Raw genomic sequence first — 21,276 nt, forward strand, 5'->3', positions numbered from 1 at the left:
TAATGGGCAGCAGTACAGAACCATAAGATAGATAGATATAATGAAGAAATGCAGGACTGAGTCTACAAGAAGACATTTCATGGACACGTACATTTTTAAAAACAAGCAAACAAACCCAAGGGGATTGATGGTTTCTTTGTGCTTCTTGCACAGTGATTCCCGTACTCCTGAGGGAATTCTGTGCCAAAAAATAAAATTCTGAACAAAAAAAGTTACAATTCTGCAAAATTATGCATATTTTGTTTGTCAAAATAACACAATATAATCACACTAGTTTCAATTATTTTGGTAATTTAATTCAAAATACCAGTCAGCAAGTATGTCTGTAACAATACAGATAACAAAAAAGATTCAGGAAATGTTTTTTGACAAGCAGATTCCTTACTAGGCATATTAATACAGAACTCTGAGTAATAATTCATTTAAACTACAGTACAGAACCGTATTTCCCACACCCATCAGAAGCAGTGCAAAGGCTTGCGGGAGTTAGGGGTAATGGAGGAGTTGAGGGAGAGGTAAGTAATTGCTGGGAAGGAGCCTGGGTATGAACTTGCAGAGTTGTTGGGTATGGGTAGGAAAAGTATGGAAAAGGTTTTGGGAGGTGAGGTGGGGAGGGATTGTTAGGGAGTGCCCCCCATGCAGACCCTAGCTGACCCCAACTTCTCCCATTCAGTCAGGCACATCTGCTCCTGTCCCCATGTGTCCCTGTACCGCCATGTGTCCTTGCACTCCCTGTCCACGTGTCCCTCCACCCTCACTCAGACATCCACTCCCCCCATCCCCATGTGGCCCTGTACCCCCCACATCTCTATATCTGTGCCCCAACTCAGTCATCCTCCTTCCCCCTGTAGCTCTGCACCCCCTCTCCCTCTACCCATGTGGCCCTGTGCCTCCACTCCCATTCATCCCCTGGTCTAGTCTGTCCTCTCCCACTAGCCCTTATGAACCCCTGTCTGACCCCGCAGCAACCCCACGCTGTCTGTCTCCCAATAGACCCTGTCTCCTGACCTGGCCTGACAGGCGCTGTGAAGAAGGCAGGCTCTTTCTCTTCCCCATCGTAGCTGTGGCTGGCCAGGAGCTGCTGCTCTGTTCTAGCACCACAGTGCCCGCTGGAGGTTAAAAGACAGAACTGCAGCAACTTTTCAGCAGAAGCTATTTTCTGCACACAAAATTTTTTTAAAAATATGCATGGTACATGAAATATGCACACGTGCAGTGGTGCAGAATTCCTCCAGGAGTATTCCCCTCTGCATAAGGAAGGATCCAGGTCTTCAACTTGGAAGGAGAGGGAGTCAAATGATTCTGTGGCATCATCTCCCCTTTCCCTTTCCAGGCCTCACATAGGCCACCCAGAAGGCCAACATGAGGGGCCACTGAATCGGTCTCCCTGGACCATATAATCACAGCACCCCATGCAGCTTATATAGAAAGGTTCTGGCTACTCTTCCATCCTGTCGTCTGGAATAGCTTCAACATGAGTGCTAAGCTGCAACCCTGCTACCAGTCCTGGTTTGAGGGGTTAATTTCACTTCTGCAATTCTTTTGCCTTGCACCAGCATAGAGCTCAATTACTTGGACTTTATATAAGTGAAGTGGCTATCACCCTAGATGAATATATAGTAAATATCTATCATTTTTCATGCTAGTAAAGTCTCTCTACATTAGGCATCAACATTCAGACTACTAAGATAAACTTGTTACTAGAAAACCAGAAGTACTATAAATGACTGAGTATGATAATTATCAAGAATATACATATTTTATAGCTTCGCCTTCCCTTCCCTCCTTAGTGAGTACCGTATATTTTAATTTTCACTTCAAGAATTGCTATAAGCCTGGGTTCAAAAGTATCTCTCACCTGGTATCTCCTAATTGTTTTAAAAAAATACAGTAACTAGAACTGACTGCATTGTGTGTATGTTTCCCAAATATGAAAGCTATGAAATGCCTCTTCAAATTATGGGCAATTATTCAATATAAAAAGTACATTGTTTTGTGATGATTCTGTTTCAGGAAGTGCAGTTTTGATCTGTTGTAATATACAAGATTATATCATTTAATTTAGCAATGTCAGAGATTGTTAATTTAATTTTCCTTTATTCTCGTTAAATGCAAGATAACTGATCCAACTCAGTGGATGATTTGAGCTGACACAGTGGACTATTTGAGCTATATTGTTTGCAGATCATTCATTATTTATTAATCTGACACATTCGATGAGGCATACTGTAGATCTGATTGTCTAAGGAGAGAACTAAGGGGGAAATGAATACAGGGGAAACTAGATATTAAAATTCTGTTTTGCGCTTTGAGAAACTGTCAAACTATTGCATAATTTTAGTATGTTTTTTAAAAAAGGAATTTCCTGTTTAGTCTTTCAGAATATTGAATAGTCAATTAACACTTAAAGTGTTAGAAATAACTCATGGCTAATTGGGCAGAATATCTCTTTCACAGCTTTTTTTCCCTGCGTTATTTGAATAGGAACATATCACAACAGTCAAACAAACACAAGAAGTTAACATGAGTAATTTGAAGGGGATATTTTACAATTGGCTTTTTTGTCACAACCTTAACCTTCCTAATTCACTGACCTAGTTACAGGGCTAAGCCATTTATGACATGCAGTTGTTTGACACTAGTACTGTAGTCTAAGTTAGCCTTTTCAAAGAATGGTCTTTTCAAAAATTGGCCTCATAAAATGTGTTGTAATAAGCAGTGCACTCTGACAGTAGTACTCTTTTCTCCTGCCTTTGTATAGCCAGATAGATGTTTGGATATTTCTCATATGTGTACCTTCACAGTTCCACGTATACTGGATACAATCAGCAATGGATTAGTCGAATAAGCCGCTCACATCTACCGTTCAGTGGAGTATGTAAAGAGTATTTCCTGATTATTTTTTTAAATGTACATTTATTAGCTATTGCTGTTGCCTCCATTTATGACTCTCATGATCTGAGGCTTTTCTGTATAGATTAACATGTAGCTCAAGGGAGTAATAATTTTTGAGTCCTTATTTGAAACCTTGGAATAAGTCTTACATTAGTTTAATAGTTTTAGAAACCAAAAATAATGATCTTTGATTTTAAAAATATGTTCAGAATTTTTCCATAGTACATTGTAAAATTAGTTTGTTTTGTTTATTTTCTAACTGCAAATATAATTTCTTTGTATCTAGATAGATCAATATGTTTAGAACAGGTTATTTAATATTTTTTTAGTATTTCGGGTTGGTGACTTTGAAAAAATCTGTTACTTACCAGTAATTTAATAGCTTTAATCTATCAGGAAATTGGGAAATGTTTTTTTACCCTAATATTTTATATAAATGTGTGTTACAACAGGATCCACTTAACTGGGATACCACAGTGGCCAGTCTGCCATCCCAGTTAAATTGATGTCCCAGTTATGAAGAGACCCCACTTTATTCATTGGCTTCAGTGGGAGCAGGATTTGACTCTCACTTTTTGAGATGACTGTTTAGTTTCATAACCTTAATACACATGAAAATTAGCTGTTGTAACCTTAATACACATGAAAATTAGCCGTTGTATTTTAACTGTTGTGGGTAGAATCCTGAGGTCCTTCCTCAGTTTACTCAGTCCTTATTCTTAAACATCTCCCATTTAATATAGAAAATGTGTATAGATTAAATGGGGAATAATGTTGGAGAAATTGTGGTGAAAGAGGAGACTTGATATACATATATGATGGACATGTCCAGTCATTAAACAGTACTGGGATGTATTCATAACCAAATATTGCAAACCGTTGGGTATTTATTACCACAGGATCCTTTGGTAATCCTCTTGGGGCTTCTTAGTGGAAATGGTCACGCTCAAAGATATGAAGAATTAAACTCTCATCTGCTAGTAGTTACTAGACTACGGATAGGCTCTCACTGGTAAAAGAAAAATTGTCCAAAATTAGAGGAATGGTTAAAAAAATATGACAGGTTGTTATGGAAAAAAATCACACAAATTACATACCCAGCAAAATAGAAAGAGGACAAATAGATACTTAGATACTGCCTGCAAAAATAACCCCAGCAGGCCAGTCCAATATATTTTTTTTAAAACTGTTAACGTTTTATAGACATGCCTGGCTTGATAAATATGAGTTGTCAGTAGTTTAACTCAATTTAATAAAATCCCCAGAAACAAAAGTGGTATAAAGCAGCTCACGCTGTAATATTGAACCCCCTTGCTCCCCCTATGACTCCCTCATACCCAGACCTTCCTGCCGAGCCTCATCCTCTCACACTCAGAACGCCCCGATGAGACCAACTCCCTCTGCACCTGGACCTCCCTGACGAGCCACCCACACGTGGCTCCCCACCCCACTGAGCCCCACTCCCCCAGCATCTGGAACCCCCACTAAACCCCCCACACCCAGACCCACCCGCTGAGCCCCAACCACTTTCACCTGGACCCTCCTGCAGATTCCCATTACCATTGCACCTAGACCCCCCAACAAGCCCCTGTGCATCCAGATCCCTCCCCCGACACCCGGATCCCCCACTGAGCTGCCCACACCCAGATTTCCCCACACAGAACCCTCTTAGCACACACCTGGATCCCCCCACACTAAACCCCTCCACACTTGGATCCTGCCTTGCTGAGCCTGCCTGCCCACACCTGGTGCACCTGGTACAGAGGGGCAGGGCCCTGGGTGTTTCTGGGGCAGGCCCGGTTCTTACACTGTGTCAGGGTTGCAGCCTCACTGCTGAGTCCATGTCCCGGGGGGAGCTGCACAGTGATCTCCCACCTCTGTGCAGCCAGTGGCCTGTGCTCCCCAATGCCATGCTGGAGCCTCCACATTTATTTGACAAATAATATTTGGCAGAATTTTGCAGAATTTTAAAATATTGTGCACAGAATTTTTAATTTTTTGATGCATAATTTTTAGTATTTTTGGCACAGAATGCCCTCAGGACTAACTACTGTCTAAAGGAACTAAAGAAACAGAGATTTCTGTACTTGAAATCTGTCTAGAGATAGTTGTCTCATTTCTCCAATATAGTTCTAAACACTGAAAGTGCACTGTACTTAATTAAAACAATGCTCCTTGCATTGCAACTTTAGTTGATAGTTATTTCTTCTTAGTTTAATCTTTATTTGGAAACTGTTGTATAAAAACAGCCAGTGCTCAGATTGTCATACGTGTGTAGTGAAGAATTTAACAACCCTTTAGCACCAACTGTATATGTCTTAATTAAGATGAATTTATGCAAATTGAAGCAATCCTCTCCCAAGAGCCTGGTGTAAATAACTCGTTTGTGGAGCTGTGGCTGAGGAGGGAAGAAAGGTCTGTGGGGGGAATATTACCTTTGGCTCTCTGCAGATGATGCTCCAGCCTAAAGGCAGGAGGAGCCTCTGTGGCCGCAGACCATTTGCTGCAAACTTAACTTTGCCCCCTTTCACCCTTCCACATAAACCTTGTTATCAGATTAAAATCATGACTGGTGTGGAGAAAGTAAATAAGGAAGTGTTATTTACTCCTCCTCATTACACAAGAACTAGGGGCCACCAAATGAAATTAATAGGCAGCAGGTTTAAAACAAAAAGAAGGATTTTTTCACACAACGCACAGTCAACCTGTGGAACTCCTTGCCAGAGGATGTTGTGAAGGCCAAGACTATAACAGGGTTCAAAAAAGAACTAGATAAATTCACAGAGGATAGGTCCATCAATGGCTATTAGCGAGGATGGGCAGGGATGGTGTCCCTAGCCTCTGTTTGCCAGAAGCTGGGAATGGGCGACAGGGGATGGATCACTTGTTCTGTTCATTCCCTCTGGGGCACCTGGCATTGGCCACTGTCAGAAAACAGCATACTGGGCTAGATGGACCCTTGGTCTGACTCAGTATGGCAGTTCTTATGTTTTTATTATTTTCACCCAACGCTAGTAATGCGGACAATTGGCATAGTAGTTGCTTACATTGGAATGGGTTAGTGTAGTAAAACGTTGTATGTAGACTGGTGACTAAAGGAGATCATGAAAGGTTGACATTCCTAGGGAGGCAGAATTAAGATTGCAGTGCATAGCCTGTGGTGTATGGTAGTTGTGGTAATGGTAAGGTGGTGTGCCTGTGGATGGAGAACTGGAGAGCATGTGCTTAATTTTTCATTTTCTTGCTTTTGTTGGTTTGTATCCAGTATGTTGTTACTAATTACTTCACAACTAAGTTCTTGTTTGTTAATGTCTTAGTTTTTTTTAACACTTAATCAGAAGGGGAGGGCAAATGTGGAGGTAGAAATGCAGCTGAAGACAAAATTTTTGGCTGTCAATAAATTAGGGATGTAAAAGGTTAACTGGTAAGCAATAGTCTTACTGGTTAACCCGCCTTAACTGTTAACCCTGGGCTGGGCGGCTGGCTGGGCTGGGCGGCCAGCCAGCCCGGGCGGCCTTATGCCGACCCGAGTGGCCCTGCGCCAGCCAGAGTGTTAACCATTTAAATGACATATTTTTAATCGTTTAAACGGTTAACTTTTTAACCGGTATTTACATCCCTACAATAAATATACATGAACCTTTAAGGGCTGTCAGGTGCATGTCAGCTCTTCTCTGTTGTAGAATAAAATCTGATAGAAAAGTCTAGCCCCTGATGGTAACAGTTTGCATGAACTTGGCCCACATCAATCAGCTTTGTGTTCACAGTGCACAGACTTTCAGTTGTAACAGCTAAAAGTTACCCAGTATTTTAAAATAAACGCCAAACCACACTGCAGGAGATTGACTCAGATCCACCTCTTTACGATGTTTTGTGTACACAGACAATGATTGTTAAGAAATAGAACTACTGTGAACATTTCATCTTGTACTTTACCTTCACCTCCTTACTGTTGGGCTTCCATTTTAAAGATGCATAATACCTATATTCACCTTGTGCTGTCCATCAGTGAAGTGATGTGTCTTCCACACAGTTACAGATGGTCCTACAAATGTGTGTACACAAGACCAACAGTGTCACCTCTCTTATGACTGCAAATCTGAGAAACATGAGTGAAAATCCCATTCTTAACTGGATAACTCAGGTTTCCTTGACCAGTAACATAATTTGTTGCCTTACAAAGAGACCCGAGTTAACAGAAGCGATACTAGTTAAAACTGAACTTATTTGTTTAAGTACTTTATATAATGTCCTCTTTTAAAGTTCAGTTTTGACTACGATTGTTTCTGATTTCCTGAAACACATTGGCATTGTGGAATAACAGAACAGGTGGTATGTTTCTGATCTTAGCTGGCATACTAAAAGACCTGAAGTAATATCATTCCCATATTCAAGGAAGGAGGCTTTATCAACACAAACTGACAGAGCTTTCTCACTCTAAAGTAGAAGTGTGTGGCACTGTGCGTGACTCTTAATTTTGGCAAAGCTAACCACAGTCTAGTAAGAAAATAGAGAAACTGAACTGCTTATGCTCTCTTTGATTGTATATCTCCTATAAGTTTCTGAAAACTTTTCCTACAGGAGCCCAGCAGTGACTCATTTATGGCTGACAACCTCTAAAGAAGCTGAAAAATAAGGATAATGCAAAATGATTTGCAAATGTCGGGTAGAATTTCAGTGTAGCTGTTATCAGTGACCCCAGCCTTTTCATTTTATCAGGAAGACTGATTTTTGCATTAACTATAGTTATAGCTGCTTCTTGAGTTCACACTTTGCCAGTGGAGCAGAAGCAATATTACTGACGTGCCATATATTTCCCCCCAAGCTTCTCCATACACACAAAACAAAATTGAAGGGATGCTTACTTTTTCTTTATTGCTCACTAGAAAGATGCTAACCACTGAGAAACAATGTACTGATGCTTTCATCCTTTAGTTGTATGTGAGCTGGTGGGAAGCTGTGGTAGCAGTGTCATTAGCTAAATGAAAAAAATCTGCATGTTTTCAAGAGCATATTTTATTTGCATTATAATAGATGCTGCTAACATTCTTGATTATTTGGAATCAGTGCGCTCTGATAAAATATTCTGGATGATTGTGGCATGGGCAATAGGCCTGGGACTTATACCTATGGGCTTGTCTACACTTACATTTTATAGCGCTCTAACTTGCTGGCTCAGGGGTGTGAAAAATCACTCCCCTGAGCGCAGCAAGTCTGAGTGCTTTAAAGCGCTAGCATAAACAGGCTCCGAGCGCTGGGAGCCATGCTCCGAGCGTTGGGAGTGCTCATGGAGGTGGATTACCAGGAGCACTGAGAGAGCTCTCTCCCAGCGCTCGCGCGCGACCACACTCGCACTTCAAAGCGCTGCCGCGGGAGCGTTCCCGTGACAGCGCTTTGAAGTTTCCCGTGTAGCCATACCCTAAGTCAAGTTCTCAGAGTTAACTGTTGAACAACGTAGCATGCACAACATAATGAAAAACACGTAATTGGATGTTTAATGATTTCCGAGACAGTCTGAATAACAGTGAACCCATATCAATTAATTATAGTTGAGTTTTTAGGTGCCAAATTGTCTGTCTGTCTGTGTCTATCTATCTGTCTCTCTCTCTCTCAAAAAAAAACCCAAAACCCAAAAAACAAACAAACAAACAAAATACCACACCTGGAAGCTAGTTAAAAAGGCCATAGGTAAGGAAATTAATATTCTTAGACTCAGCATGGAGGTTACTTTAGCACATATCAGAAGCAAAGAAGGCCTGCAACTCCTACACAAGAAAGGAAGACAAGAAAAAAAAATCAATATGATGAAATGGCAAAGTTCAAGAGGTTTCAGAGTGGTAGCTGTGTTAGTCTGTATCAGCAAAAAGAATGAGGAGTACTTGTGGCACCTTAGAGACTAACCAATTTATTTGGGCATAAGCTTTCGTGGGCTAAAACCCACTTCATTGGATGCATGCAAGAGGTTAATCAAGTCTTATGGGTATCCTTCACAAAATGGATATCTAATCCTAGCAAATCCCATAGAAAAGAGTGTAAACTCAAACTATGGCTGGTCAAATAGAAGATGAAAATAAGGAGAACGAATAGGCAATTTGATGAGCTAATAGCCAAAGACATAAAAACTAATAAGCAATTCTTTATATATCAAAAGGAGGAAATCTGTAAGAGAATTGGTGGGTCTGCTGGATCATCTGGGAATTAAAGGAATATTGAAGATAGCAAGGACATTGCAGAAAAATTAAATTATTTGTTAGCTTTATTTTTTACTACAGGGACTTTGGGGAGGTACTCTTTAGGTAACAAAGATGAGGAACTGTCAACGGGGAGTTTATTGGAAGAAACTGACAAATAGCAACAAGTCTCCAGAACTGTATGGTGACACACAAGAGTTCTGAAGGAATGTAAGAATGAAGTAATGGAGCTTCTAACAAAAGTATGCAGTCTCTTATTTAAAATCAGCTACTACACAAGAAGACTGGAGGAAAGCAAATACTGGCTGGGGACTCTCATGAGTCTCCATTTTCCCTTCTAAAAGGGAAGACTGTGATGCATCATGGGCAATGGAGTTCAATCAGGGATCCCAGTCTATAGATGAGAATGGGAGCAGGAGTCACTCTGTCTTCCATGAGGTGCTGCAGTGGCATTTCCAAATAGAAATATTTTTGCTTTTGAATTGCTGATGAAAAATTGACATTTTTGGTGGGGGGAGGGGCGGGAAGGAAGGGGATATTTTTGACCATGGTCGTCTGTTGTTTAATGAATGGGTGTCAGGACCGGATTAAGACCTTTAGAGGCCCTAAGCACTGAAAAGATTATGGTGCCCCCCATATATAATTCAAAATAAAAACAATACTATACCGTAAAATAAAATTTTATTTTTCGAAATGACACAAAACTTACATGTATGCTGAAATTAAAATAGCTTCTTTCTAGATTTTCTGATTGCAAAATTCTGGATAAGTTCATCGAAGCTGACTCGACGAAGCATGTCCACTTCCATACACAATAGGGAAAGTGAATCAAGTCTGTCCTGACACATTGTTGTTCTCTGAGGGTTTATTCTTTTCAGCTGAGAAAAAGAGCATTCTGCAGAGCAGTTAGTAATCATCAATGTTAGAAAAATACGTAGTGCGATCTCTACATTTGGAAATACACATTGTATTCCGTCTTTCAGTATTGTGTCATGAAGATCAATGTGACTGAATTTCATTTTTCCTGTTTGATTAAACTTTGCGCGCATATAACAGTGGAACTGCCGTACTTCTCCACAGAGATTCATGTTCAAGTCAACAGGGTATGAGTCAACCAGCTTTTGGGAACCTTGTGAATATTGTTAGTCAGATAAGTCCATATCATTTAGAAAAGAAAATCTACTTGATACTTCTTTGTACCCTTCACCTCTCCTCTTCATATGAGCTTCAAGTGTATCAATTATAGTGAAGTAAGTAGATACGCGAAATTTGTCTCTAGGATTCAATGCTGTTTCTGTTGCACTGCTATCATTTGCTTGTTTTTTCCTGATTCGCTTGCGGGACTGGGCTTCTTTGTAGTTAGTATCAGGCAAGATATCTTTTGATATGTCTTCAAATCTTTCGAAATCATTCCTCAAAGTGTGTAAGTGATCTGCTAATGATTGACAGAGGTCTGCACATGTTTTCAAATCCAATTCCACATGGTCAACACGAATACAAACTCTAGTTCTTGCATCTTGTTTGTTATGTTTTCTGCCTCTTGTATAGTTTCTCCCTTTTGTGGTTGGTCTTCAGCTATACTTTCTAATGCATCCACAATCTTTGAGTAGGACTCCAGAATTGCACTTGTTGCCACTGCATGTGCCTCCCAGCGAGTATTAGAAAGAGATTTCAACACATGATCATTGCCCAAATATGTTTTAAGAACTGCCCATCGGTGTGTTGAGGCAGAGAAAAATGTATAAAGCAACTGGACTGTTGAGAAAAACCTTACTGCCACCGGACAACAATCAACAGCACTGCGGCCAACAAGATTGAGAGAGTGTGCAGCACATGGTATGAATATGGCATATTTGTTCTGTTCTAAAAGCTTCTTCTGCATTCCTTGATAACGCCCTGACATGTTGGCAGCGTTGTCATAAGATTGACCTCTGCACTTTGAGAAATCTATTTTGCAAACTTGGCACAGAAAATGCAGTACTTGATTTGCCATTTCTTCACCAGTGTGGCTTTTCAAATTGAGGAATGTTATAAATCGTTCAACTGGTTTTCCATCTGTGGGGGAGACATATCTTAGTACAATACTCAATTGATCAATATGTGAAAGATCAGGTGTAGAGTCAACAGATAAACTGAAGTACCCAGCAGTACTTATTTCATCCACAATAGCTGAACGAACTTTGTCACTCATTAGACCAATGAGTTCATCACATATTGTCTTGGATAAGTATGATGGGTTACCTTTGCCAGTATTCCCATATTTTGAGATATGGCCTGCTAAAAATGGGTCAAACTGAGCCACAAGCTCCAACAATCCCAAGAAATTTCCATTCTGCAATGATCCAAATGTGTCATTTGATCCCCGGAAAGGCAGACCACATTCAGCTAATGTTTGAATAACAGCTATAACATGCTGCAAGACATGTTGCCAGTATTCACGCTCCCCTTTAATTTGATCTTCCAATTTTTGTGTCAATCCAAAGCCCTGTCTTCGATTTAAATATGTCAACATTGAATCTCTGTGAGTAGTGCTATTTTCATGTTGTTCAATTAAAACAGTATTCCACCAGTCACTAAATACATCTGCAGCAAACCGGGATGTTGAAAGTTTATATGCAAAAAGTTTGCAAACAAAACAGTACACAGACCCTGTTAATGGTGAATACAGTATCCATTCTCGAGTGTATTTCTCACCATTCGCTTTCATGCCGAAAAATATTTTTTTGTGGACAATATCTTGTTTGTTTGCCATTGGTAAAAGTCTGACGTGATTTCTCAAATGGCCCAGTGTGGTGTTGACAGTCATTTGGTCCACGATCTATCCAGTAAGCTACATCATCGGTACTGAAATCAACCCACATACCAGGATCTTTTCTCCTATTATTTACAGCATGGGCAGGTTCAGTCTCTGACACATCCACACCTTCTAGAACAATGTCTGTTTTACCACGAGGAGTAGGATGATCAATTACAGTTTCTGATTTCCTCGCATTATTTCGATCTACGTTAGTAGGACGCCCTCCTGGTTTAAAAAGAGAACAGAAAAACGGGAGAAGAGTGTGTAGTGGAGTGTAAGGAAGTCTAACAAAGTTCTGATTTTCCCCATGATGACTACTTCAATGCTTTTTTTGAAATATCAAATACCAAATTTTTTCCAAAAAAATCTCTTTTTTTGGTGCCCCTGGCTTTGCTGGTGCCCTAAGCACGTGCTTAGTCTGCCTATTGGGTAATCCAGCCCTGGGTGGGAGCATACGGCAGAGCTGCTTCTATCCTGGTCATATCCAGGTCCAATTCTTTTGACTTTTGCTCCCCTCCTTCCACAGACATAGGTGCATCAGTCCTAGTGTGATTAGACCATGCAGTCCTGTCTCTAAGCCTATAACTAATTTTATTGTATAAATCCATACTTGCCAAAAACCTGTTTGCTCCTGATAGGTTTGTGCCTTCAGGTTTTCTCTGACTTGAGTGAGTGGAAAAGAATAACGGAAAAAATGGGGGGTTAGCCTCTTGGATATTTCATGAGATGATTGTATTATTTATAAATTATTTATTACTTTGATTCTACACACTTTCTCCCCAGGTTATGTGTCTTGTATAACTGAACAGTATGATTTACCTTAAATTGCCCAGCTGACATGCTTCATGAATCTCTGTACACTCTACTGGTTCTGTTCTCTTCTCTGGCCTTCACTAGTGGATAAGAGACATTTGCAGAAAGTGATTTTTGCATGTAAATGTGTTCAAGTCAAAGCTCCAGAGCATATTGTTATAACATATGTACAATCCCCTAGATTTGGTTTACTGTCTAACTCAGTCATTGAGTCTATTTATTTTTTTAAAATTAGCACTAAACTAAACACTGTGTGTGTTTAGTTTTTAGGGGTCACTTTAATGGCAGTCTTTACATCCTTACTTTACTATTTTAAGGCCTCTTTTTTCTGGACGAATTTAGAGAAAAGCTGAAGCATAAAGGGTCTTATGAGACAGGATGTTGCTTACAAATGGCTGTATTCTTCTACTGGTCTGTTTATAGGGAGAGGGTATATTAGTATTATTAATGGAGATTACCCATGTAAAATCTCATACTGGACTGGATTATGCTCCCATGTATATGGGAGTTTTGCATTTGACTTAAATTGGGAGCAGGACAGGAAGCCTGTAGTGATGCAAATTAGAGTCATAGGGCCATATCCTCAGCTGGTGTAAATCAGCGCAGCACCACTGAAATCAATAGAGCTACCCTACTTGACAGTCTGACCCTTGAAGCATATTCACATTTCACTTTGAATGTCCCGGGAGGAGCCCAGTTGGTATCTTCCTGTGCACTCAAAATTCCCATTTGTCTATTTGGGATTGGGAATTAGTGTGCAAATTAGAGAGAGATGATGCTCCACATCCGGAGGCTTATGAAGTAAATGTGAGCACACTACAGCAAGAGCTGCATTTAAACCCTAAGGAGGTAAGGCAACTTTTGAATACTATAATGACAATTTTGAAATTAATTTCTAATCTTTTTGTAATTACCCTTTTTGAGTTCAATAGGTGCCTCACTCTCACACACACCTACCCACCCACCAACCATTCCTGGTGTCCTTATGTATCAAGTCTTGTGTTGGAATAGTAACAAGAAAATCCATGAAAGATGTAAAAGAGATTGCAGCCAAATCTGACTGAATAAGATACCAGTCACCAGGGTCAGGAAGTATCGTGAATGATGACATCTGTCAAAGTAGAAATGCTCCTCAAACCCTTCAGTCCAATACCAGAGTAGTTTCTTACCACAAATACCGCTGAAAATGGATCTTTGGACACTAGTAGTTTTGCTGTCTTGTTTAGCTGCAATTCACTTGCCTCACAAACTATAGTTCCTTTGAAATTCTTCCCCTCTTTGCCATCTTGGGACAAAGTGCAGTAGCAAGGCAGGGGTGAGAACCAACTAAGCCCCCACTCGCTCCCTGTGATCCATTCCCTTGACCCTGACACTAGTGGAAAGGAAGGAGTAGAACCAGGCCCAAGAATCTCCATCAAATATGGGCTGGGAGAAGTAGAACAGGATTTCCTAGAGGCAGAATTAGCCTTGGGGAGCACAAAGCAGCTGCAGTGAGATAAATGTGTAGCCAGATATTGCTGCTCCCTTCATAGCCTTTGGGCCCCAGGAGATGCTGAACACTTTGTGCAGATTGGTTTTGTCCAAACCTCCTCCTACCCTTCTTACCTGTTGTTCATCTTTCTTTCCATTCTTCCCCCCACCTTCCATCACCCTCAGTAATCTTCTTCCCCTTCCTTTTCTCTTCTCCCTTGCTCCTATTAACCTCCTCCTGCCGTTCCCTCCTCACCTCTCCTTTGCTTGTTAATAAAAAATAAGTAAATTAAAAGATGGAACTAACAAGACACGCACTTGTCACCCTGATCACTTTGTGTGTGTACATATCCATATCCTCTGCTTCTCATCCATTTTTGTCCTTTTATATTGTAAGCTCTTGAGGGTAGGGTTGTCTTTTCATGTGTATTTAGAAAGCTCCTGGCACATTTTGGGCCTTCTGTCATATAACTAATATATTGTTAGGTGACATTCAAGATACAAATTAAAAAAAAAAAAAGGCAAATTCTCTGTCATTCAAGTAGTGTTAATACCATGTAAGTTAGATTAACTTGACCTTGAATGAAACATTAAATGTTATATTCATATCATTTGTGTACATGTAAAATATAATAGTCTTGTAAATAATTAATGTCTTGCATTTTACAGTTGTGAAGTATGTCTCTTTTGCATATTATTTTGTGGGAAAGAGTTGTTCATTTATTTGAGGGTGACAGTATTTTGATCAGGCATATATCAAATGCAAAAGTTTGAGGGTTTTTACTTTGCTGGTTTCTATAATTACCATATAGCTAATATGAGCTTGCCAGGTCCAACATGCTAATGATTGCTTTCTAGCTTTTAGAAAGACAGAAATTATATAGTAGCTAGGTCTGAACAAGATTCTGCGACAATAGTGTAACTAAAAGATACTGTGTTTTCTTAGCGTTGCAAAACATGTGATGTCCCTGTTCTCTCACTACAGAAACTAATAACGTCAAAGGTAAATTGGCTTTAGTAGTACTCAGATGGCTATGGCAATGCTGGGTCATCAATAATAGATGACCTGCTTTGCAATTTTCTGACACATCATGGGGCTGTATCATGACCTGTCTGATTTTACTTCTCTTACAGTGCTGCGTTTTTCTGCTTTGTTTGCAGATTTCCCCAGGCAAGCGCTATACGGTTGAGAAGCAGTGCATTTTCTTCCTAGCTTGCCTTTACTGAATTGACTGTGTAGACTAAGCAGCTTGATTAAACTTAATTCTGCTAAATCTTCAGCATTATGTATGAATCTTGTGTGTTTGGACCTGATTTTACATTCCAAACAGCATGTTCACCTCCATTCTGTGCTGAGCTGTTTAGAAGAATGTAAAAACAACAGTGCATAGAGAACCTTCTTAAGTATCGCACTTGCTTGCTTTTCTGCAATCGGAGTCCAAAACTAGACTAATGGGGAATGCAACGCGTTGTTACTATGTTGCCAACCATCTTACAAATGTATATAGTGGGTCTAAAGGATTTTTGTACAGTGTCTAGTTTCTGGAAGAATGGTCTGTAGCTTATGTTTTCTCTTTCAGTATAGTAAGGTTTTTAACCACTATGATTACTGCCATTACATTGGGCCTACAAGTGCAAATAGCAGTATTTGAAGTTAGCAAAAGGCAGGCAGTGGGGATAGGTGAAACAAGAAAAAAATGCACAAAATGTTATGGACTGGAGCAGCTGCAGTTTAAACAGATAATCCAGAGTTAATGTTGAAAAAAAAAATAGAGAAAAAAAAATTCTAAAACTACCGAAGGATTTTGTATTTGTTTCTCCATTTCAGCAGTAAAGTATTGTAGGTGTGAAGTGGAATGAAATTAACAGGAGTATTACTACATTTGGGACTTTGCAGATATGAGAGTGTAGAGAACGGGTTACTCCACTCCTGGGGGGGGGGGGGAGGGGGAGAAATCAGGGGAAAAAATTGGGTGTGCAACCTTAATTCATCCTCCTTGTGCATAGGGATTATGATAGAGTATTTAATTACATGACCACAGAACAATTTTCGTTCCACACAACCCATGCCTCATTCAGCATACAGAAAGGACTGTGCTCATTCAATAAGTAAACTATTCAATATTTTGTTTTCTCCTCATTGTTCAGTGTGGCCCCATGCCTTATTTATGGCACTATTGAAACCGTGCTCTTAAGAAAGAATTATTAATTTCCTCAGGGGTATTTCTTCATCACTGTAGTATCCATGTGCTTCAGAAACATTTTTCTTTTTTCACAACAGCTCTATGAGATGAGGAGCTATTACCATCCCTATTTTATACATGGAGAATTTTGGAACACAGAGATTAATGTCAAAAGTATCTACTAATTTTGGGTGCCCAATATGAAACACCTAGGACCTGATTTTTCAGCATTATGTAGTAGTTTATATGTTCAAAGCACAGCTTTCATTGACTTCAGTTGGAGCTCTGGGCATTCAGATCCCAGGATCTCAAGGCAGGTGTCCAGAACACAGAATTAGTGACCATCTATGAAAAGTTTTGTTTAAGTGACTTGACCAGCATCACATAGGAAGACAAGTACACAATCTGATTTTCCAGGGCAGCATTCAGCTGCCTTATCCATAAGAACATACTTTCTTTTCTTGCAGTCCCCTGCCTTGTTCACTACACTCCTTGCAATGTCTGCTAGAAATGAAGTAGGAGTCCTGTGGAAACGACCACCTGCTTGATTATACAGTCCTGATTCATCCCCCAAAGCGGGTCCTTCCTGTGCATTAAATGAGGCTCAGGGTCTAACTGACTGCCATATTTGGGGTCAGGAAGGAATTTTCTCCCAGGTCAGACTGGCTGAGACCCTATGGTTTTTTGTTTTTTTTGCCTTCCTCTGCAGCATGGGTCACGGGTCATATGCAGATTTAAACTAGTGTAAATGGTGAATTCTCTGTAACTTGAAGTTTTTAAACCACGAGTTGAGGACTTCAATAACTCAGCCAGAAGTTAGGGGTCTATTTCAGGAGTGAGTGAGGTTCTGTGGCCCACAGCATGGAAGAGGTCAGACTAGATGATCACGATGGTCCCTTCTGACCTTAAAGTCGATGAGTCTGCCCTGGGACTTGGGTATTAGTATGAGATTCCTGAGTGAAGGGATTGCCTGCATGCTGACTGGCCGCCTCTGATCTAGGGCTGGTGTATGTGTATAAATAAAACAAATTACACTTAGTGATGTGGACTCCAATTATATTCAGATTTCCTCTTCCACTGGATGCCCACGTGCTAGTGCTCAGCGGAAGGGTGACACTGTGTCTGAAGGAGGGGGGCAGCAATATTATACAACATGCATGACTGCTGAAATGCATATCTCTGGATTGTAAAGGGTAGAATTCCATTTTGAGTGATGGTCCCTATGTGGATTCCACTGTGCGTGTGTATGCACTCCATGTGCCTGGAACTGGAAGATTTTTGTTTAACAATGTCCATTGGTCCACTCTCCTCATGCTCCCATAAGGGTGTATAAAGGCAGAGTGGACCGACCACCCTTCCAGTTTCTTTCTACTGCAGCATGGGTCTGAGACAGAACTCCTTCAGTGTCCACAGAGAATAACTCCAGAGGACTTTGACACCCTACTATTTGGAATATCTTCTTTCCTTAAAGCCCTTATGGTGAATCCACTGTACATAGTCTTCTATAAGGATAACATTTCCGTGTGGCTGCACTCTAAATTTACCCCCAAAGAGATCTCAGATTTCCATCTGAATCAGACAGTCCACCTATCTACCTTCTTCCCCAAACCACACACCACTAATGAAGAGAGAAGCCTGCATTCCTTAGATATCAGTCAAGCAGTGGCATTCTATCTCCAAAGAACAAAGCCATTTAGGAAATCACCTCATATCATTCGCAGAACAAATGACAGGGGAAGCAGTCTCTTTCCAAAGACTTTCCAAATGGACTGTGGGATGCATTCTACTATGTTACGAGTTGGGAAAACACTCCACCACCACAGGGCATGAGAGGTCACTCTACTAAGCCCAAGCTGTTTCTGTAGCCTTCCTTTGACATTTTCCTCTTTCTGAAATATGTAAAGTGGCTACATGGGGTTCAGTACATACCTTTTGAGACATTATACTTTAGTCCAGGCTTCTGCAGCTGATACATCCCTCAGCACAGTAGTCCTCCTGTCAGCACTACCACAGAGGTCCTCGCACCCTCCTATGCAATGAACGCTGCTTGTCAGTCACCCACAGTGGAGTACACATGGGCCATCACGCAAAGAAGAAAGAAAAGTTACTTACCTAATACAGTAACAGGATTCCTTTGTGATGCGTTGACCTTATATGTGTTCCACTATCTGCTCTCTTTCCCCTCTGCTTCGGATCTTTATATATAGATTTGTGATAAAGAAGGAATGGGACTGGCAGTTGGTCCATGCTGCCTCTGATGCCCTTGGATTGGAGCAGAACGCAGGCACAGAGCAATGGACACTGTTAGAAAAACTCTTCTGGTCTCAGGCACAATGGAATACAAGCAGGGATCACATAGTCTCAGAGAACTCCAGTTACAGTACAAGGTAAGCAACTTTTTTACTTTTAGAGAAATCCCATCAATCTTATGCCTGCCTTCATTTTTGTATTTATTCCCAGATATTCTACAAAATGTAGACATGCATCCAAGTGAGTAACAGAAGTGTTTTTTCATGTCAGTGAAAGAAGAAGAGAAAAACTGAGTTGAAAAACTTTGTCATGGTATTTAAACTGTAAATATGGGTTTTTGTGTAGTTTGTCTTTTGGATATTTTGCAGGAGGCAGAGCAGGAGAATATGAATGAATGTGCATTTCAGTCATGTATGAGCTACATGATAGATGAAGAGAGTTTTTGATGGCTCCATCGGGCTAGAAGGTTCTGTGTGATCTATTTTCTAACAGATGGAGAATAGCACTTAGTGGAGCCTTTTGAATATAAAAGCACTGGCATTATTATAGTGTGGTATCATTCAGAGCCCCCATTTCTTTCAGAGTGACAGGTGATGTTGCTGGTATGTGTGAGATAACTGATTTTCCCCCTGCTGCACTGAACATGTGCATGCCAGGTTTCCTTGCCTATGTCAGACCTATCCAGTTTCCTGTCATTCCTCACTGCAACAGGAGCCGAAGGAAAAATAAAAAGCAGGTTTCCATTTGGAAAAACATATTGAATACAAAGACAATTGCGGGGGAAATACATGTGTTAAAAGTGTTTAGACACTGGCTTGGGTTTCTGTGCGATACTTTAATAGGTATAGAAAAATGAATGAATTGAGACTAGTTCAGTATTGGGGGGGCTAAAACCTCTCCAGCGCATTATCCACGATCTACAACCTATCCTGGAAAATGATCCCTCACTCTCACAGACCTTGGGAGGCAGGCCAGTCCTCGCTTACAGACAACCCCCCAACCTGAAGCAAATACTCACCAGCAACTACACACCACACCACAGAAACACCAACCCAGGAACCAATCCCTGTAGCAAACCTCGTTGCCTACTCTGTCCCCATATCTACTCTGGCGACACCATCAGAGGACCCAACCACATCAGCCACACCATCAAGGGCTCATTCACCTGCACATCCACTAATGTTATATATGCCATCATGTGCCAGCAATGCCCCTCTGCCATGTACATTGGCCAAACTGGACAGTCCCTCCGCAAAAGAATAAATGGACACAAATCGGACATCAGGATTGGTAACATACATAAGCCAGTAAGTGAACACTTCAATCTCCCTGGTCATTCTATTACAGATTTAAAAGTCACTATCATTGAACAAAAAAACTTCAGAAACAGACTTCAAAGAGAAACAGCAGAACTAAAATTCATTTGCAAATTTAACACCATTAATCTGGGCTTGAATAGGGACAGGGAGTGGCTGGCTCACTAAAGAAGCAGCTTTTCCTCTCCTGGAATTGACACCTCCTCATCTATTATTGGGAGTGGACTACATCCACACTGATCGAATTGGCCCTGTCAACACTGGTTCTCCACTTGCAAAGTAACTCCCTTCTCTCCATGTGTCAGTATATAATGCCTGCATCTGTAACTTTCACTCTATGCATCTGAAGAAGGGAGGTTTTTACCCACGAAAGCTTATGCCCAAATAAATCTGTTAGTCTTTAAGGTGCCACCGGACTCCTTGTTGTTTTTGAGACTAGTTCAGTCTTTCCTAAATGTGCAGACTTCTTCTGAAACAGCACTAGTAGTTTCTTTCTCTCACCCTCTTCTACTTCCCTCCACCTCCCCTTGTGTATACAGAATCCCATTGAGTAACCCTGCCCAGGATCCGCACTTCCCAGCAAGATTTCATTTGTTACCATGCAACACAGCAACTGGGCCTCACAGCAATCTTGTATCTAAACCAGGGGTGGGCATACTTTTTGGCCTGAGGGCCACATCTGGGTATGGAAATTGTATGGAGGGCCATGAATGCTCATGAAATTGGGAGTTGGGGTGCAGGAGGGGGTGAGGGCTCCGGCTGCGGGTGCAGGCTCTGGGGTGGGGCTGAGGATGAGGGGCTTGGAGGGTAGGAGGGTGCTCCGGGCTTGGACTGAGGGGTTCGGAGGGCAGGAGGGGGATCAGGGCTGGGGCAGGGGATTGGAGAACGGGAGGAGGTCAGGGGTACAGGCTCCAGGTGGCGTTTACCTCAAGCAGTTCCTGGAAACAGTGGCATGTCCCTCCTCTGGCTCCTATGTGGAGGTGCGGCCAGGTGGCTCTGCTCGCTGCCGCATCCACAGGTGCTGCCCCACAGCTCCCGGAAGCAGCGGCATGTCCCCCTCCTGGCTCCCAGATGGAGGCATGGTGCCGGCCAGGCAGCTCTGTGCGCTGCCCTGTCTGTAGGCGCCGCCCCTGGCCAAGGGGAGCTGCAGAACCGGCGCTTGAGGTGGGGGCAGCGTGCGGAGCCCCCTGGCTGCCCCTACGCATAGGATCCGGAGGGGGGACAGGCCGCTGCTTCTGGGAGCTGCGCAGAGCGGGGCAAGCCTGCAACCCCGCTCCCCAGCGGGAGCTCAAGGGCCGGATTAAAAGGTCTGATGGGCTGGATGCAGCCCCTGTGCCGTAGTTTGCCCACCCCGATCTAAA

The sequence above is a fragment of the Emys orbicularis genome, chromosome 2, assembly GCF_028017835.1.
Source record: "Emys orbicularis isolate rEmyOrb1 chromosome 2, rEmyOrb1.hap1, whole genome shotgun sequence".
In the NCBI taxonomy this organism is placed as follows: domain Eukaryota; kingdom Metazoa; phylum Chordata; order Testudines; family Emydidae; genus Emys; species Emys orbicularis.